The sequence below is a fragment of the Actinia tenebrosa genome, unplaced genomic scaffold (assembly GCF_029948245.1).
Source record: "Actinia tenebrosa isolate PJP-AT-01 unplaced genomic scaffold, QUT_ActTen_1.0 PGA_scaffold9__36_contigs__length_13948895, whole genome shotgun sequence".
In the NCBI taxonomy this organism is placed as follows: domain Eukaryota; kingdom Metazoa; phylum Cnidaria; class Anthozoa; order Actiniaria; family Actiniidae; genus Actinia; species Actinia tenebrosa.
The window spans coordinates 4,889,269-4,896,780 of NW_028292586.1; positions in this window are offsets into that span (position 1 = coordinate 4,889,269).

A 7,512-nucleotide genomic window follows, 5' to 3' on the forward strand; every position below is an offset into this window, starting at 1 on the left:
CCACTTCTAATGTTGTATATTGTATTAAATGTACCCGCTGTAATCTTTTGTATGTGGGCGAGACTGGCCGCCGTCTTGGTGATCGCATTTGCAATCATCTTTATGATATTCGCAATAACGATCCCACCAAACCAGTTTCCCGCCATTTTAATCTAGCTAACCATTCTCTTTCTGACTTCATTGTTTTCGGTCTTTCTTTGCTTAACGGCAACAATGATTGTCGCAAGACCAAAGAAATGCGGCTTATTCACCTATTGGGCACTCTTAGTCCCAACGGGATTAATGAACGCTTTATTTTCAACTAACCTTTTCTTTTGTCTTTTGATTGTTTGTTTTTGTTTCCTTGCCTACCTTGCTCTCATTGGTTTCTTTTGTCTTATTCTATCATATATACACTCCTTTCTACCACTTCTTTCTCTTTTACTCCGACGAAGGACTAGCGTCCGAAACGTCAGTAAGTTTTTTCATCTTTTCACGGTGTATAATTTACCTTTTCATCATTACTTTTCTTAATGACATGTTTTTGCAGCTTTTGATATACGTTATTGTCGTCTGTGTGGGGCTGGCACATGCCATTACAAAAGGTAAGCATGTCATTAACGTTTTGCTTTTTCCACACGAGTACTGTAACAAAAAATCACGCAATAAGCAACTAAAATATTTATTGTTCTCTCTGTAGCGTCAAAAGTCCGTTGCAAAGATCCTGGGCAAATCGACCACGGCAGAAGAAGTGCTTCTAAGACCTTCCATCGTGTTGGTTCGGTGATTCTTTACCGATGTCGTTCTGGATATCAAATTCAAGGTGGAGCTTCTCTCACTTGCAAAGACGATGGAAACTGGACAAAAGAGGCACCTTCATGCAAGTGTACGTTTTCTGCTCTGGAATAGACGTTAGCTCACAAAATTATCTTGGATGCAAGGCTAACATGAAGATACAAAAGAAATAACACTTCTTCTCTATGAAATTTGTAACATTTCTTTTGTATGTTATCCCAGATCATTTTTGAGGGCGGTCAACTGCATGAATTTCTTACGTTTCTGCATATTGACATCTCATCTCAACAGATTTAATGGTCATGGGTTTAAAAAGGTCGTTTATATTTTGATTCTACTGCTGTTTGTTTGACAACATCCACAGCCATCTCGTGTGGGAAACCTTCCACATCAACCATGGTAACTACAAAGGCACTGAGTTTAAGTACCGAAGTGAGGTGACCTACAGGTGTCAAGTTGGATACCAGCTGATTGGAAAACCTAAGAGACGGTGTAGAAGTAATGGAAAATGGACCAAGAAACCTATGTGTGAAAGTAAGACCTCAAAAAAGTCCTTTGTGCTTCTGGCATTTCAGGTTTTTATAAGCATGCGAACTAATATAAAAGGATCAGGATACTTTTTGTATTTAGCATGAAAGAAAACTTCAAAGGAATACTTCTATTTTATTGCTGGTCTTGGACAAGGTAACTAAGAGATCGAATTGGAATTTTTGGTATATTAGGTTTTGCTGAGGCAGGAAAACCAGATTCAAAAAAGCTTTGAAACGCAACATGCTACCACACACACAAGTAAGAGATGGAGTTCCGCACACCTGAATAAAGAATATTCCTTTTCTCGGTGGGCGGGAGCTAGTGTGGAGAGAAAGGTAAAACGCGTTAAATTGACGCATATTGTTGGCAAGAACATTAAAACTCTGCGAAATGTAACTGAGTTTTGAATTGCATTTTTTTGCTGAAAGATTTTGCATCTTATACATTTAAGCTCTTTCTGCTGTTTGATTGTCTAGAATATAGATGTCAGATCAAGATACGTCCGCGCTTGCGCAATGGAAGGATTAACATTACAGATCCCTTGTACTCCCATGGATCTAAACTCATCTTCAAGTGTAACAAAGATTACGAGCTCGTTGGACCAGACGAGATTAATTGCCGCAAAGGACGGTGGAGCCATAGGCAGCTACCTCGTTGTAAACGTAGGATAAGCTTGAATTTCTTATATACCTCCTTTACTATCATACCTGAAGGTTCCTTTTTCGTTAAGCTGTTATAAATTAATTTTTTTTGTCATTAACCTGGTAAGCTATTATGAATTGCAAACATTGCCAAGAGAGTCAAATAACAAATACATGGCGGCCATTTTGATGCCGTTAACAATGGATGCTAATAAGAAATATTTTGTTAATTGGCATCAACGCTCCCCCGTTAACCAATGGATGCTAATAAAAAGTATTTTGTTAATTGGCACGAACGCTTCCCCGAGAGGGCGCGATGACGTAACTTGTACTTGAAGAGTTATAGTGCAAGATATCGAAAATCGACATCCGTGATCACGCCACTTTCCGGAATATCACTATGTGTTCACGTGGCCGAGAGATAACTATCGAGTGCCCGGTTGGACTGACGGTTAGATTTAATGAGGGAAAAATAACCTGCCAATATTCCATCGCATTGTTAGTTTAATCAACAAGCACCTAACTACGCATACTGTGCAAGTTGTGGCTAATTTAAGATATCATCCTTCTGCAATGCATGTCTAAGAGTAAATAAATCCAATGACAATTCATGCTAACTAGTAACGAGATAAGAGATAGGTCATTCCGAGACTAGAAATGTAAAAAGAAGGACCACTTCATTGCCTGCTGACTGTATGTCTTAATAAATATCAGAATACTATTAAATATTACTGACAACTCACCTTTCACCTTAAACTTAGAATTTCCTTGGGCTCCAATAATATTTGAAATGAAATAACTTTTTTTGGTAGTGCTTGCGTGTCCAAATCCTGGCTTTCCAGAGTATGGTTTTCGCTTTGGCAATGATTTTCGCATTGGTCGATCAGTTCGGTTTGTTTGCCATAGTGGAACTAAGCTCACAGGATCAGCAGTCCGCATGTGCCTGAAGAACAAACAGTGGTCTGGAAGCGTTTCTGTCTTAGATGATGGAAGTAAGTCTGTGAACAAATGATTAAAACACTTAAAGATCGGTTTGAGTGTAAAGAAGGCTATATACTCCAAGGATCGAGTATAAGGCGTTGTATGCCCAATGGTTCATGGAATGGTACTCAAATACAATTGTTTCACATAAAAACGAATTCAAATCCCAAGAGCAAAGGGATTTTATTGTTATGGAATCTAACCACAGGAAGCCCAAGCTGTATTATGGGCGTAGGCACCTGATGATGCAAAACCTCTATTGATTTAAAAAAATTGTGGTTAACTCAGTCTTCTCGTAATTTTTTGTTTGAATGAGCCAACTATCCTCGTGACTATCAGTTACAGAAATGAAACATGGAATTTATATAATAGATATGAAAAAAAAACATATCAATATATAAATCGATTTACGTCACTCGTTAAAGTTTTGCCCATTCGTTGCAACATCATCAAGAGTGGGTGTGACCCACCCGGCTACCCAACCCATAATGTGGTGAACGACTCCTGCAATCTGGCTAAAAGAAAATACCGTTGTCCACTCTCGTGGACAGCAGGCATCACAGCGTATTGTAGGTACTGAGCAAATGTTTATAGATAATCGGTCAATAGTTCAATCACTAAAGGTATATTAAAAACGCGCACAACTTTTTTAATTACAAAAGAGTATAATGTGCTTACTGCACATAGTCTATTGTGAGTCTACTGCACAAAGACAAATTTGTTTCTTATCCTAACAGAAGAGTTTCAGTATTTCGCAAGAGGAGTAGGCGAGACCGCGATCATTCTCCGAAAGAACATCGACAAGATGTTGCAATACACGTGTTCGGGCATGAACTCCACGTGTAGCACCACAGGCATCGACACCAGGGCGAGAGCCATAGCGCTTGGTGTGCAAGGAGGATTAGATGTTCTGTTTGTTTTAGATGCCTCTTCTAGTATTAAAAGAAAGGATTTCAGGCTTGTAAAAGACTTTGCTATAGCAATGGTCAAAAAGCTGGGTGCGACGTGGAAGTGAGTAGTATTCAATTAACTGCATGACGCAATAGGAAGACGACATCGCAGAAACTAATGTTTGTATTTATTAGTCTGTAATTGTAACAATCTTCAAAGTGTTAATAAACCTTCAAATATAATTGATATTCCGAAACAAGCTGTTGGCTAACCTAAGTGAGGGCACGGCTAGCTCATCTGAGATCGAATTGGAATATTTATATTAGCTAGTTTTTGTAGCAAACGACGCGAGAACCTGGAGGAAAACCATCGAATCAAGTGAGAGGCCTAACAAACTGGCTCTACTCACACGTGATGCCGAGTCCAGGAATCGAACCTTAGAAGCGAGTGCATTCAACGCCAACAGCCTCAGATACAACACTTCTCTTAACTTGTACATTACGATTCAGTACAGTTATCATAGACGCTTTATGGAACTGGTCCTTATAACAAACACCAATTTCAACTTTCAAAGTTAAAATTATACTGTGGAGGATCTCTGATCGACAAGAGATGGGTTTTGACTGCAGCAAACTGCTTTGCAGGTCGTGAACGGTATTCCATACCAGAAATGTAAGATTAGATGATTAAGTAATTGCATCATTTAAATTCGTTTTCGTTATGAAGGAATTTTAAAAGCTTTCAGTCGTTAGCAATACTTTCTCAACTTAAAATTGTCTTTTTTTGGTGGACGGTAAAAGCTGGTGATTTTGATCTTGAGGAAGAAGATCCATCGGAACAAGAGTTACGAACTGAGCAGATCCTCATTTATCCTGGCTACAGGCCCAGTCCATTTTATGAGAATGACATAGCATTGGTTAAACTTCGCAGAGACGTCAAACTCGGTCCCTTCGTCCGCACAGTTTGTCTACCGAAAAATAATGAGGAATTACTTGAACCTGAAAACGTTGGAATTGTAGCAGGTTGGGGTGCTACTCAGATACTTAAACTTGGAGAATCACCACTTAATCACAAACGTTATTCTAAAGTTCTGCGCCAATCGGCATTTCCTGTTCAAAGTAACAAGATTTGTGGCGAAAAAACGGCTTTTTATTTCAACTCAACGGTCACTTTTTGTGCCGGAGATGGCAAGGGGAGAAACGACACGTGCCATGGAGACACCGGTGGCAGCTTTCTGAGGCATGTTCCACGAAATGGTGAATTATGATGGGTGTCTGCTGGCCTGGTCTCGTGGGGGGAGGGGTGCGCACAGGTAGGAAAATACACCTACTACACAAGGGTGGCACCGTTAATTGAATGGATCGAGAAGACGATCAGAGAAAATACACCTTAAAGAATCCATACAGGACCAGTAGTCATGCATTTTATAACCAAATTTTCCCTTACAATACTAAATAAATATTTTTCTAGGAAATGCTAAAATTGCGTAGATGTCTTAAAGTTTGGTTTGAATATAGGTTGTTTGGGTTCTTAGTCATGGGTTTTAGTAGATTTATGGCGTTCTGTACGGCTCTTTCCAAATTATATTTTCTTGTCAGCTTACAGAGAGAACTCTGTTCAAGTAGTTCTGCTTTTATTTGATCCAAAAAAATTCAATCATGCTCGAATGTTAGTGTCCAACAATGTATTCTATGTGATTGTGCTCGTGAATCTTTTTTCTAATAAAATGTGAGAATTTTACACCAATCTGTGCTCGTGTCATCAATGAATAAATTGCAAAAGCAAATACATTCCACCATATTCATACAGAAAATTTGGTAGAAGCGTTACAAATAGACCCCTTAAAGTACGTCGGAAAACAGCTCAATTTGGAGGACATAACAATAGGTGTCAAATTCTCAGCAGATTGAAATCCCTTGTTTTGCAAGGGGTCTTTACCATGCGAACGTCTCATGGAGTGTCTTTGACATTACGAAAGAATTTTATATTAATGAATTTAGAAAAGCCTATTGATCTCGCGTGGTGTCATTGGTTCAAAGGATGCTGTCAATTCCGTACTACGAATTTGCCATAATCAAACACCGGCACCAAAATATGCGTTCGCTGTCTTCCTCTTATCCTTTTCAAACTGATCTGCTCAAGACCACCTGCCAGCCAAGAATTCGTTATTGATTGATTATGACGTGGACTTGCTAAAGCGCAGTATGGCAGCGCGAAACATTTACGGCTATGCCGGAGATTTCGGCCCCGACACCGCTATCCCTGGATTTACAGACTGATCAAGAAGCCTAAGGGATTGGTTAGTCGGGCCCTAGACCGTAGATGATTAACCCCTTGCTATGACCAGCATACCCAGTCACTAGTGTTTCACTGATGGCTTACCATGGAAATTAACTCCTTCCCATGTGGGATGTGTTTTGAGAAAGTAGCTATGAAGTATAATAATACTGAAACAAGGAATTAAGTAGTAGTCATCTCATACGCCAACTTTAAAGCGCCTCAGGTGGTGAGATACCATTATGTGAAATAGGATTTCTGCGAAAAAAAATTATCGATCTGTTTTTGTTGTGATCAATCAAAACCGCACATGAAGACTGAAAAGGTGCTCACGAAAAAGCAGTGAAATCTTGTATTGAGAAAAAAACTAGCTTTTCACAATGGAAAAAAACAAATGCCGTGTTCCTATCATTTTGCACGCTTCACCATCGATCCAACGATCTTCTTAGCCGGCTTTAAGATAAGAAGTGTTGTCAACATACTCACTCATGCATAGGCAAGATTGTTTATTCCGGTAATTTATTACCAATATAGAAGTGCTTCTCTTCTTAGTCGCCTGGCGCTGATTACGAAGCAGCTTGACTCTTATAAATGGCATCGATATATCGATGGATGGATGATTGACAGTATCCAAAGGCGCCAACTATACTGAAGAGGGATAGACAGCAAAGACTTTTGTAAGGCTGCAGTTTAGATTTTGTGCTTTAGACTCCCAGAAAAGTATTATTTTTAAATCATAATCCTCGAGTTATTATGAAATGAACAGACTAGAGGTCCCTTACAGTAAAATATACATGAAATATCAGTGTTCCGTCGTAAATGACATGACAATGACATCTCACATGCTTGTGTTCACTCCAAAGAATTAGCTGACCGAAAATTAGTGCAGGCGGCTATAGAAAAAGGTTCTTAAGGGAATAAAACACAGTCGTTTTGCTGCCTAAGGTTAGATGGGAAACTGGTCTTGTATGTGCCCAAAAATTGGTGCGCACTGGTGATTGGTGAAGGTAGTGACAGGAAAAGACTGAAAGAAATAATAATAATAATTTAAAAAAAAACACCAGAATTTCACGAATGCTTGTTATTCATGTTTTTCCGCATGTTTATCGCGCATTTCCCAAGGTAGCGGGTAAATCACCTATCGATGGGTGGCTCTGAGAAGATTTAGATCCCAAATACCCCCAGGTCCTTTATAGCTCTCTTTAATCTGATTAAATCGTACAACTATAACAACATGTAACGCGGTCAAAAAGGGTGTCAATTAATGAAGTTATACGTCCCCCATCTCAGTCCTCATCGCGGGAGAAATTCCTCTAATTAGACCTTGAAGGTAAACAAACAGGATAAATAGAAAGCTAATGATCTTGTTTTTCTCAGACCGCTACTCCGTGACACAGAGTAATAACAATATAATACA